Consider the following 13,757-nt stretch of genomic DNA (forward strand, 5'->3'; position numbering starts at 1 on the left):
TAATTGTTTAGCAATCGCAGATAATACAGCATGGTAAATGCACATTAATATTCATGATTAAGGGATACATTTTTACTAAAGTGCTAACGTTTTTAGTTTAACTTACATCTGTCATATCATACAGTTGTAAAAGTAGGCATCAGCAGTGGCCAGAACATACCACTATTTATTTCCAATTTTTTTCTTGTGGCTCCCTGAGAGCCCCATTCAGTTAGTATGCATATTAAGACTTCCTGTAAAAGTCCAAACTTTTACATTCCTGCCACATCTCCTAAGGCAACTCAGCCACCAATGAGCAATCACTAGGCTCTTAAATGTGTGTCAACTTTCACAGTTGCAATATAGAGGTTCCAATGTGACTGGTGTGCATTATGTCAAATGTGAAGCTTAAGCTGGCTATAGATGAACAGAATTTCTAAAGAAAATTCGCTATGCATGCTCTCAAACTTTCCGACAACAAATGTGTTACGTCGGATCATCCGTGTGTACACAAGTCCATCGGACTAAAATCCAAAGTACAAACACACATGCTCAGAACCAATGCTAAACATCAGACAACAATAGCAGAAGTTGCCCAAAGGGGTAAAGAGCTGAAATTTGGTTTGGTGAATGTTGGCTGAAATGTTCTGCCGTGTGTATGCATACCAAGTTCATGGCCAACGCCTCTTCGGACAAACATCCACGGAAAAGTCAGATGGAAGTCTGATCGTGTGTATGAGGCTTTAGACCTGTATTTGTTCAAGAACATTTTTCCAGCCTGCTCCTTTGAATTTTCTCCTCATTGTGGTCAAAAGACGAACATTAAATTTGACCCACTAATAATTAGATAAACAAAGAAACTTTGTTAGAATATTGTTTTCCTACAAATTTTTATTTGAGATTCTACCCATTTATGGCTAGCTTTATTTTAGGCTCCTTCACCTGGCAATAAAATGTTGCGGCAATCTGAGGTCAACATTGTGCAACACCTCTAAGCTACTTTATCTGCTTTGTAGATGATATCTAATGAGAGCAGCTTTGAGGGTTGATTCCCTACACATTGTACAGGAACCTTTGGAGTAACCTCAGAGTCCAAGACGATAGGCAAGCTCCTAGCATGTTTCATACATTTTCATCATAGGTCTCAACAAAACATGTGAGCAATGCAGAGTTCGATCCATTGGTGGTTGGATGTTGTATAAAATGTAGGAGGAGGGTGAGCAAATTAACTGTTTTACCAACTGTAAAACTGTTTTGTAGAGTAAACTGTGGCTGATTAATGATAACTAGGGATGAATAGAGTGATTTTGCATAAATTGATTTCACAGTCAGCTAAATGTACCCTTTTTGGAGACTCTCCGCTTAGCTTATTGAGCTGTTTTGTCAAAATGTGCTTGAAAATATTTTTCCTTTATGGCAAGTGGATGGAGTATTAGTTTTTAGTTTATTTGTTTATTCGTTTTAATTTATTAGATATGCAAAGCTCTTTGTATTTGGTTTTACTTTTTTTGTATTTGATCAAAATTGTGTATTGTTACTTTCATTTTAATTTACTCTGTCTCTTTGTTTTGTATTTTTGTCTGAAAATTAAGTAAAATAATGAGGCTAATAATGGACCATTTTGGCACAAATTGAAAGAAAATTCTGTATAAGCCATTTAAAGCCCATAAGACCCTTAAAAAAACAGCAAACACAATACAAATGCTATTTTCCCCCTCTACTTTTTGTCAAAATCGTAACATTTTGTTGCAATATCTCAATTTATGCCACGGTTTTGGGGAACTTAAATCTCTCATGCCACGTACACACAACCGTTTTTAATGTCATGGAAAAAAACAACATTTTTCTCGACGTGATTCTTGTCAAGCCTGCCTTGCATACACACGATCGTGAAAAAACAATGCTCGAGCAAAGCGCGGTGACGTACAACATGTACGACGGCACTATAAAGGGGAAGTTCCATTAGATTGGCGACACCCTTTAGGCTGATTATGCAAATTTCCCTTCTTATAACCAGCTTCTGAGCATGGACGCATTTTTTTCCCCGTCGTTAAGGCCTACACACGACCATTTTTCACGACGTGAAAAACTACAAGAAAAAATAGAGCATGCTCTAAATTTTTAATGCCCATTTTTCACGTAGAGAAAAATGCTCTGGAGCCTTCACATGACCGTTTTTAATGACCAATTTAAAAAATTGCATTTTTCTCGTTATGGAAAACAGTTGTGTGTACGCGGCATCAATTTAGCTCATCACTAATGATAGCTGGAGGAAAGGTAGAGCTTTTCCTTGCAGCAAATAAAATTGGAATTTTGTTAGTCTGGTAAATTGAAACAAATCATCTGGTTATCATGTTAGGCAACTCTTCTCTTTCTCTAATTTCGTTTTCCTTCAGTTGTACGTTACCCAATCATGTACCAGGCAGTATCAGTACATAAGGCTTGAGACATCCTTTCCTTTTCCAATGATGGAAGCTATATTAAGTAAAAACTAATTGATTCCATGTCCCTTTTAAGTAGCTCCTCTAACTATCCATTTAGATGAATGAACCATTTACATGCAATTAGCAAACTCAGACAATCCCCTGTATTTGCAAGTTAAGGTTATTAAAATGTAATTAGTAATTAGGAATGATTCATAACCCCACAGAAGGTAACTACATAACACATTAGCAGACTGTGTTTAAGCTTTCTGGCCACCCTTTCTGTTGAACACCCAGGCTCATCAGACATGTGTCAGCCCCCTATTTGCCAGGTGCTTGTGAGGCCATCTGCATACATATGTAAATTTTTATTTGCATCCTGCAACATTGGCACAGGCGTGATTTGTAAAGTACGGTGTTATCCAAGGCCTGAATCGCACACATGTGACAGCTGCTCTTATTTGAACCCAACTTTCATTTATTCTTCATTTTCATTCAGTTGTGTTGAATAATAGACATAGGCTATGTCGCTTCTTTGAACTTTTCAAGAAGTGCTTGTACTTAACAACTATGCAAATGTCTACTAGTAATTCTATTCATTAGGGTTTTCAAGAGGTACGCTAACTATAATAATAGTATATGTCCTTTCTAAAGTGTACTTTAGTCTTAAACAAATGTGACTTCAATTCACTAAAGGGTTTGGGCAAAACCTGCTTCCTGTCATGTACAGACAATTTGAATAGTCTTTTTAGTATCATTTTTGTAATATTTTTTTTTTTTTTATAAACATCAAAAAAAAAAGTATGGGATCTGTTGAAGAACCCAATGTTTTTCAGGCTGCTTTCTAAACTTTCTTTTAATGCTTTTCACTAAAAATGATTACATTTTTTTAACAAAAGCAGAACGTTGTTATCATGTTTACCTTCCATGGCTCCCTGGCGGTCTTTCTCTGCTTGGTGGGTTGACATTTTTTGAAAAAAGTTTGACACGCACATGCACACACGCACACACGCACTGGACTGGCCTTGGTGTTTGGCTTGTTACTTTTAGAGTCATTGAACCATGAGTATAGAGCTTCAAAATGTATGGCAATTTTCTGACACTCATGTGCCATATGTTTGTTCTAGGTCTGTGTTTTAGAACTAGCATTGCTAGCAACTAGCATTTTAAGAATGGTGACCAACAATGGCAACCTTCCTATTGCATTCCTGAAAGTCACAGTTCAAGACCGTCTGCTTTGTATTCTTACATCTGTTATAGAGTTGGTTTAATAACTGGCCTATTAGTATGTCCCTTTTTATCAACCCCATTCAGATCAAATCCTGGAAAGTAGGAGGAAGCAGGGAGAAAAAGTAAGATAAAAAGTACAGACCTCAAGAAGAACACACCCATTTCCCTCCTACAGGATGCTGTCACCACATCATCCCCCACCATCTCTGCTTCTATCATGTCCCACACCGATCCTCTGTCTGCGGCACTTGGGTTTATTCTTCTTCTGAGTCAGTTGTGTTATTTTTTACACTTCTGGTATTGCATCGCAGGATGGTTTTGAAGATTCTCCTGTTGCTGTCACACAAAGAGACCTAGGGGTTGATTTAATAAAGACAAATAGGCTCTTCACCTTGTAAGGGAAGTTGCATTCTGCAAGGAAATTTTCCCCAGAGCTCAGTAAAAAATGTGAAGCTCTGCTAAGCATCATCCAATCACGTGTAAGCAAAAAATGCTGTTTTCTTCCGTTTTCTTCAATCATGTGATTGAATATTCTTTGCAAAGTGAAACTTTACTACAATTACGAAGCTCAGGGGCAAATTCACTCCTTCTGTATAATGCAAGGCACTTCTGGCTAGTTAGTGAACCCAAGTAATCCGGAGGGTCTTCTACCCTATTTTGCTGCTTCTAATGGGGGACCTCTTGGGGTACATTGGTTAATGAGCTTCCCCTCCCACCAACTTAACTTAACTTTTCCCCTTACTCTCTCAGTACCCATCCTATGCCCTCTCCCATTTCTTCCCCTCTTTCACACCCCTCTACCCTGATTTCCATATAAATCTCAGAGGCACAGCCAAGTGTCACATCTTAATTGTCACAGGAGTTCCATAATTTAATTCCCTCCCACTAGAGGGTAACTTACTTCATCACTGTTGCATTGCTTGACAAACCACATCCTGCCATGATTTGTCTTTCTTTCTATTAATGCCATAGTAAGTACGGTTTGTCTCTGTTAAAGTTTTAGACAAGCACTGCTCTGTGTCCAGAGACTGTATTTCTATGTACCCTGTGATATGTAAAAAATATTAAATCACAAAAATAGCAATCAAGCCCCCCTTTCTAGTCTGCTAAATATCCTAAGTTTAGCTATCTTTACCGGTGCTAACCTTCCTGCTTTAAAGTTGGCACCCTCCATCGTGGTCTACAGCCCAGTAGTTAAAAATATTTTTAGGCTGAATAGGAGGCACCAATACGGCAGGAGCAACATCCCAGATAAGTCTATAGAATCTTAATGCGCAGGACAGGTCAACCTGGCACTAGATCTTTACCAGCTAAGCTGTAGACAATTTAGGAGACTGCTGATGTCATAGGAGGTAAGTAAGCACCTGCAGGGAAGATGTCTCAGCTTAGTGCAGTTACAAGGCCAGAGAGGGGGATTGGATCCTTTTTATAGCATTCCTTATCTTGTCCTTCTATGAATGAAGGTAAAAAAAGTCTTCAGTGTGCTGCCCCCCCAATACTTACCCGACCCGAATCCCATTCCAGTGCTGTGCATAGGACCCTCAGTTCTCCCGGGTCTCACTCTCCTCATTGTCTGAGACAGAGCACCGGGGGCCACTGCTGTCAATCACAGCTATTGAGGAGTGAGCTGGGGCGGGGACAAGCCACGCTCTGTATGTCTTCTAGACACACAGAGGCAGCTTGGGAGCGAGCATGCATGAGTGCTTGCTCTGGGGGCACTCATCAGGGGGTAGGGGCCAGGTGTTCTGGCAGGGGACCTGAGAAGAGGAGGATCGAGGATGCTCTGTGAAATACCTTCGCACAGAGCAGGTAAGTGTAACATGTTTGTTATTTTTAAAACAAAAACCTGAAGCTTTAGTGGCACTTTAGGTTTTTAAGGAAAAAGTGGGACTATAGCGGCACAAGCTCAAAAAACATAGTACAGGAACAAAAACATGAAAAACGCTTTATGGATACTGAAATACTCGAAAACAGATAAACAGTTTTCCTGTATTTCTGTATCAATAAAACATGTTTTATATTTTTATTCTTGTACTATGTATTTTGAGCCTGTGTCACTATAGTCCCACTTGATGAGGGATTTCTACACTATGCTAGGGATGATGGCACTATCCAACACCACACCATATTAGACTTTAAGTTTTTAAATAAGCAATAGTCATTTTGTTAGAAGTAGAACTATAGGCAAAACTTTTGTTTCTGTTTTAAACAGAGTCATGCCTTGTACACACGATCGGAATTTCCGAAGTCAGACGGAATTTTTTCAGCGGATATTCCGACCGTGTGTGTACCCTGTCAGAATTTTTCATTCGGAAATTTCCGACGGACTTAGAAAGAGAACATGTTCTCTTTTTTTACGGATATTCCATCGGAAATTACGTTCGTCTGTATGGAACTCCGACGGAGAAAAAAACATGCATGTTCAGAATCAAGTCTACGCATGCTCAGAAGCATTGAACTTAATTTTTCTTGGCTCGTTGTAGTGTTGTACGATACCGCGGTCGGAATTTGGTGTGACAGTGTGTATGCAAGACAGCTTGAATGGAATTCCGTCAGAAAAATCCGTCTGAGTTTATCCCCACAGAAATTCCGATTGTGTGTATGGGGCATAAGGGTTTGTTATAACTCCTGTAAGGTTTATTTTTGCCATTTATGTCTCAATGGGGAGATCTACCTTCACTTCCGTTCCCATAGCCAAGACAGGAAGTGAGAGGAAATCCGTGCAAATTAAGGGAATCTCTTGTGGCCCCCCAGGTCACCAGAACTAGTGCGCCTATTCAAAGATTTCCTCTCTGTTACTTTTCAGGGGACAACCCAAAATTCTGGATTTTATTTTATTTTCACTTTCAGTGATAATGATAAACAGGACAAATAGAGAGGGTAAATCTCCCGAATGGGGACACAGACAGCAATAAAAGCCTGACAGGTTCTGTCCTTAGTGAAACTGTAAAGTTCCAAAGTCAAAACATTGTATTCTTCGGAAACAAAAATAGTTATTTACATTTCAGTCTCTGTTTTCATTTCCTTAACAAGGTGAATTTTTTTTAATCATTTAGATACATTTACTGAAATGAATACCACATGGTGATGGTAATCCCTTTGTCTACTTAATGCCTTTATGTAATTTCATAAATTGATAAACCTCCTGAAGAAGAAGCTATTTGTCAGTTATGAAGGTGAAACAAGATCTATAAAACCTGATTTATTTATATATTTGTATCATGTGAGCTTCTAGAATCACTCGTTACAAATTAGTATCAAAATACGCAGCTTGAGTTGGATTTCTGTTGGTGTCTGACCTTGTCTGACGGAGGACAAATGTGTGACCCTCTTAGGCACTAGCTTGTTGGGTCAGAAAATTCATAAATGAAATTGCAGGGAAACCACTATGAAGTGGGACATTACAAGTCAGTGAATTGTTGATGTAAATGATCTACGCTAATGGACCAAGCCATAAACACCTGAGGGCCCTGATATAATTCAGGAATGTTTTAATGATGCTTTCAGTATATCTACTTTCATGGCGCATGTTATGCTTAGTTTCCAACATTCTAAAATAATTTTCAGGGGCATGGGTGCCAAAGCAGTGCCCTTAAAGTACACACACTATAATACTATCCCAAAGTGTTTATTAACTTGGATTGCAAAGTAAATACATTTGGTTATGCTTGAGATTTAAATAGGACATGAACAAATGTACCCAAAACAATCTCTAAATCCAAAATGTCTACAATGAAAACATCATGATAATATATATATTATGGGACAGGAAGTTAGGTAAATCTGGGGGTGTTGTCACAGACGGGAGATACATTTCTGCCTTGTTTAGAAAATTCACCAATTACTATCAGGTGTCGGCTGCAGAGGTAGCCAGAAAGGTTTAAGGACGTTGGATAGCTTCAGCTGTTCAGAATGAGAAAATTAGGGCCTCTATAAGTTGTCCAGAGGATTACTACTGAATGCTGCATCCTGAGGCTTGTTGAGTTAAGGAGAGCAGTGAGCTAAGGAAGACTTCTAAAGGTGAAGTGGTTGTTGATATCTTTGCTGTGTGATAAGAAAATTAAAAATACTATTGTTTTCTGCTGGAAGACCAGCAGTGTCTTCCCAGCAGGTTCCTGTGTTGTGAAGGTAGACGGCCCAAGTGGCCAGGGTTTATTTTATGTTTTGTTTTGTTTATGCTGTTTGGATGCTTGCACTTGTTTCCAGCAATATGGAAGAATAAACCATAACCCTTGTTTTTTTCAACCACCCACGGCTGCCTCTCTGTATAATTCAGTGTGTAGTGAACCCACTCAGGAGGTCACCCCCCCCGCTACCGAGCTAACCCCTTACAATATATATATATATATATATATATATATATATATATATATATATATATATATATAGATATTTATATTTAGGTTTTATTGTTATCCAAAAGATAATATACACTATATTACCAAAAGTATTGGGGCACCTGCCTTTACAAGCACATGAACTTTAAGGGCATCCCAGTCCTAGCTTGTAGGGTTCAAAGTTGGCCAACCCTTTGCAGCTATAACAGCTTCAACTCTTCTGGGAAGGCTGACCACAAGGTTTTGGAGTGTGTCTATGGGAATGTTTGACCATCCTTGGTATGCTGACACCTTAAGAGTTCCTTTTACTGGAACTATTGGGGCCAAACCCAACACCTGAAAAACAACTCCATGCCATAATCCCCCGTCCATCAAATGATTTGGACCAGTGCATAAAGCAAGGTCCATAAAGACATGAATGAGTGAGTTTTGGGTGGAGGAACATGACTGGCGTGCACAGAATCCCAACCTCAACCTGATAGAATGAGGAATTAGAGCGGAGACTGCGAGCCAAGCCTTCTTGTCCACAAATGTGCTTCTGGAAGAATGGTCAAACATTCCGAAAGACACACTCCTAAACCTTTGTGGACAGCCTTCCCAAAAGAGTTGAATCTCTTTTAGCTGCAGAGGGCTAAGACTTGGATGCTATTAAAGTTCATATGCGTTGAAAGGCAGGTGTCCCAATACTTTTGGTAATATAGTGTAGCATTGGCAAGCAAAAACAGTTATTTCAGTGCATAACATTTAAAAAACTTGCATAACCTTTGAATATATCATTCTTGTATGATTTTTAAACATGTTAAAAGAAAAAAGTGAAGAAAGTATAAAAATAAGTAGAGAAAGAATAGGAGAGGTATTTTAAAGGTGGGTGGGAAAGAAAAAAGGAAAGGAGGTGAGGGGAGTAAAGATGGTGAGCAGCTTTAGAACTGGAAGAAGTTGCAATAATTGGCTGATGTTATCACCAAACTATGGAGTATACATATGTGCATTTGGTGGCTAGTTTTGGGAAATGTCTTGGGGATAGCTATTTTGGCTCAGTTTTAACAAATTCATTGTTTGAGGCCTTATAAGGCAACAAGCTCATGTTCATGTCCATACAACTTGGAGAGAATATTGTATTTGTTGTCTTATAGAATTTTGATGGTGCAATAATGGCCCACCCTCTGTAGTTATTCTCTGATGGCTGGAGCGTTTGTTGTCTCTAATATTTGGGAATGAGGTATCTGCCATGTTTAGGAGAATTGAACATGAGAAATTAAGTATAAATGTACACTGGATTAAGATGATCCAGGAGCGTGGCTTTGATTTGCTTGCCAGGTATCCTGGCTAATGGGGCAGGACCACCATATGTAACTGAAGAAAGCTATGCCTCCACCAAAGCCTTTCTTGCATTTTTCTGGTATGTGTGCCATATTTGGTGCATGTGCATTGTTACTCGGTCTGTACCCCCTGGCAAGCAGTTTATAGTTAGTTCTCTCTATCTATGTATTTAATCTAGCATAAAAAACAAATTAAACATACAAATGTAGGCACACATCTTGGGGACAGTTAGGGTGATACACAATCCCAGATAACCAGACAGGTATGAGGCTGAACGACTCAGACATAAATGCAGATCATATAATATAAACCAGGGCATAAGATGGTTCCCCATCATTAGAATCTCAGAAGCTCAGTAGATCAACATGTTTTTTGCAGCTTCCCTGTCTCAAAGATGGGCTAAGTATAGCATCAAGCATTAACTGGCCACATCCTAGAGCCCCATCCTGATCCATGAAACAAAATAAAATGGGGGTGGGGGGCGTGGGAGGGAAAAGGGGGAAGACGGAAGAGAAAAGAGGGAGGGGGGAGGAAGGGGCAGCAAACACCAAATAAATCACAAATAAATAAATAAATATTAATTTATCAAGAAAATACATTAAATAAATAAATAAAGATATACATATAAATAGATATCAATATATAAATATAGATTTAAAGATCGTAATACTGTGTGGATATGAATCTTTGGGAGGATGTGCCCATATTCCTTTAATACGAGGGAGGTGAAGCCACCATCAGTCAAGATGTGATAAATGTTAAAAGTTACCTTGTGTCACTACTAAAAACTTTTATTAAAACTGCTGTACAAAAAAAAACAACAAACATGCTGTAGGAGATACCCATACTGTAAATCAATAAGCGTGAGGGGGTGCTAATTTAGAAACTTTATTCATATACTGTGAAACAATTGAAAAATAAAGTGCAAAGTGCAATTAGTGACAATGTGAAAAGTTCTCAGAAATAGAGTTCATACTAAATCTTCTATATCTTTAAATTCCTTATTTCTTCAAAATCGCCATCTATTGCTTATTCAAGTGATAGTTCCCAAATGGATGTACATTTACCAAATAGTCATGACCTCTTTAACCACTTGCTTCCTGGGCACATATATCCCCTTCCTGCCCAGGCAAAATTTCAGCTTAAGGCACTGTCACGCTTTGAATGACAATTGTGCGGTCATGCGACGCGGCTCCCAAACAAAATTGGCGTCCTTTTTTTCCTACAAATAGAGCTTTTTTTTTGGTGGTATTTGATCACCTCTGCGGTTTTTATTTTTTTGCGCTATAAACAAAAACAGAGCAACAATTTTGAAAAAAACTCAATATTTTTTACTTTTTGCTATAATAAATATCCCCAAAAAAATAAAAAATTCTCAGTTTAGGCCGATACGTATTCTTCTACATATTTTTGGTAAAAAAAAAAATTGCAATGATTGTATAGTAATTAGTTTGCACAAAAGTTATAGCGGCTACAAAATAGGGAATAGAATTCTGACATTTTTATTATTATTTATATATTTTTTTTTTACTAGTAATGTCGGTTATCTGCGATTTTTGTCAGGACTGCGATATTATGTCAGACACATCGGACACTTTTGACACATTTTTGGGACCATTCACATTTATACAGCGAACAGTGCTATAAATATGCACTGATTACTGTATGGATGTGACTGGCAGGGAAGGGGTTAACGCTAGGGGGCGAGGAAGGGGTTAAATGTGTTCCCTGGGAGTGATTCTTACTGTGGGGGGAAGGGGGCTGACAGGAGGAGGAGACCGATCTGTGTCCCTATGTACAAGGGAAATTGCGTGCGCATGGGCATCTCAGTGACGCGCCAGGCACACGCGCGCCGCTGGCACGCCCCCCAGTGGCCGGAGGAACCAAGGCTGTAAAAATATGGCCTCCTGGCATTGTAGAGCCACCTTGTGGCCGTCTTTTTACAATGGCCCGAATTTGAAGAAGTTAACTAAAAAGAAGGTCGGAAATTGCCTGGATTGGATGGCAAGTCTCCTTCTTCTTACATCTGTTGGGGGTCCTAAGCAACTCTCCTCCTCTCCATCATAATACTGTGTATAGAAAAAGGGAACCAATATAGTGTAATACCATATATTTTCAAAAATACAAATTAAGTTAAAGGCTGCTTACATTGTAAAGTGCCCTCCCTGGCACTAGGATAACTCACATTAATTGCTTTAACCTCCCTGGCGGTATGATTCTGTCTGGAATTACGTACCAAAAGCGGTACAATTATTTTGCAAGGAAATTTGGCGTTTTATACTGTAGGCCTGTAATTTTTAGAAATAACTCACTTAAATCTGACCAAGCAAGAGTCTTGTAGGCATCCCGGGTATGATTTTTTTTTAAAACAAAATTATAAATTATAATATAATAAATAATTATAAATAATTATAACAAATAATAATATAATTATAATAAAAATTATTCAATAATGTAATCAACTCAAAATCACTGAAATTTGCTCAGTTGCAGAATTGTCACTGTCATTATTTTTTTTTTTTTATGACGAATTTCCCCACAAATCGCTATCGCACATTTCTGCAAGTGATTATAATTTATTATTGCTGTTTTCTAGCTGATCTAAAACCATTTTTGACATAAAGGGACACTTTTGGACAATCTACAGTTTTTAGGCAGAAATGACATTTTTTATTTTTACAAAAGTACATGTAGGGCACTGGGCAGACCACTAGGGACAAGGGGGTGTGTATTTTTTACATACAGTACTGTAATCTATAAGATTACAGTATACTGTATGTAAAGTGTTTGTTTACTTTTTTGAATTTTGCGCCGTTCTCCGCTCCCGTGCGTCGTAACGTCGCAGGGAACGGAGATCGGCGGCACACGGGGATTGTGAATCGAGCGAGGAGGTCCCGCTCGCTCACACAGCGGGGTGGCATCACTGGATCCAGGGACAAGGTGAGTAATTTGCCTGTGGATCCAGCGAAAGGTAAGCCGCGCCGCTGCACGTCCACCCCGAGCGTGACTCGGGGATACCGATTTTTGCATTGAAAACCAACCCCGAGTCACGGTCGGGTTTACCGCCAGGGAGGTTAAGGAAATGGCATTGCTCTGCTTAAGCTCTCGAGACGGCATGCGTTACACAGGCCAATTGGTTAAAAAACGGAAGGAAGGGACCCGGAAGTGACCGGTAATCTACACCCTTAATGTACGATTTGTCGTCGAACCATTGTGCTTAGCTGGTTAGTGGGCATGGAGAAGGAGGGTGGGAGTGGCCTTTCATTTACCACAATTAATACTTCCACATGTGTGACTCTATAGTCAAATGGGCTGCTCAGATGTGATAGGGAGGAAATGCTCAGCATAGAAACTCACTGAAAACTGAGCATGTGCAGAGCTGCCAACACTGCTCTGCAAAATCCCCAACTGCAGTGGGGACATGGACAGAAGGGGGAAATTAACAGGGTGAACAAGTTTTTTTGTAGAATTTAGAACACGAATCCCATTGTAACTGACTATGAACAGCATGTAATACAGAACTTATTGGGCTAGATTCAGAGAGGAGATACGCCAGGTGTAAGTGACTTACACCGTCGGATCTTAGGCTGCAATTCCAGGCCGGCCGCTAGGTGGCGCTTCCGTATCTTTTACGCAACGAATATGCAAATGAGGAGTTACGCCTATTCAGAAACGAACGACCGCCCGGCGCTTTTTTTTACGCCGTTTGCGTTCGGCTTTTTCCGGCGTATAGTTACCCCTGCTATATGAGGCGTAGCTAATGTTAAGTATGGCTGTCGTTCCCGCGCCGAGTTTTGAATTTTTTACGTTGTTTGCGTAAGTCGTTCGCGAATACGGATGGACGTAATTTACGTTCACGTCGAAAGCATGATGATTTGCCAACGTCATTTGGAGCATGCGCACTGGGATCAAGTCGCGGCCGGCACATGCGCAGTTCGTTCGGCGCGGGGACGCGCCTGATTTAAATGTTTCACGCCCCCTTACCCGCGGAATTTGAATTCCGCCGGGGGGATTTACGTTACGGCGGCTCAACTTTACAGGCAAGTGCTTTGTGAATAAAGCACTTTCCTGAAAAAGTAGCGCTGGCGTAACGTAAATGAGATAGGTTACGTGGATCTAAAGATCCGCTCACCTATCTGAATCTAGCCCTCTGTTTTTAATGACATGTGTTTAATCACACTTTAAGGGAAAGAACACACAATATAATTACAAATACTATACATAGCAAAGAGAAAAGGCTTACATTTAACCTGCACTGCCTTTAGTACATTTATTAACCCTTTCTTATCTAAACTGCTAGCCATCATGTGTTATTTAAAGTATTACATGCTATGCTTGTATGCTAGGGGATATCTCATGACCTGCTTATGACAGTTACCTAGTATAGGGGGTGCAGAAATCTAAGAACAGGGGGCCATATTCTCGTAGATCCTGCGGCGGCGCGTAAGCCATTTACACTACGCCGCCC

This window comes from Rana temporaria, chromosome 5 (assembly GCF_905171775.1).
Source record: "Rana temporaria chromosome 5, aRanTem1.1, whole genome shotgun sequence".
NCBI classification, from domain to species: domain Eukaryota; kingdom Metazoa; phylum Chordata; class Amphibia; order Anura; family Ranidae; genus Rana; species Rana temporaria.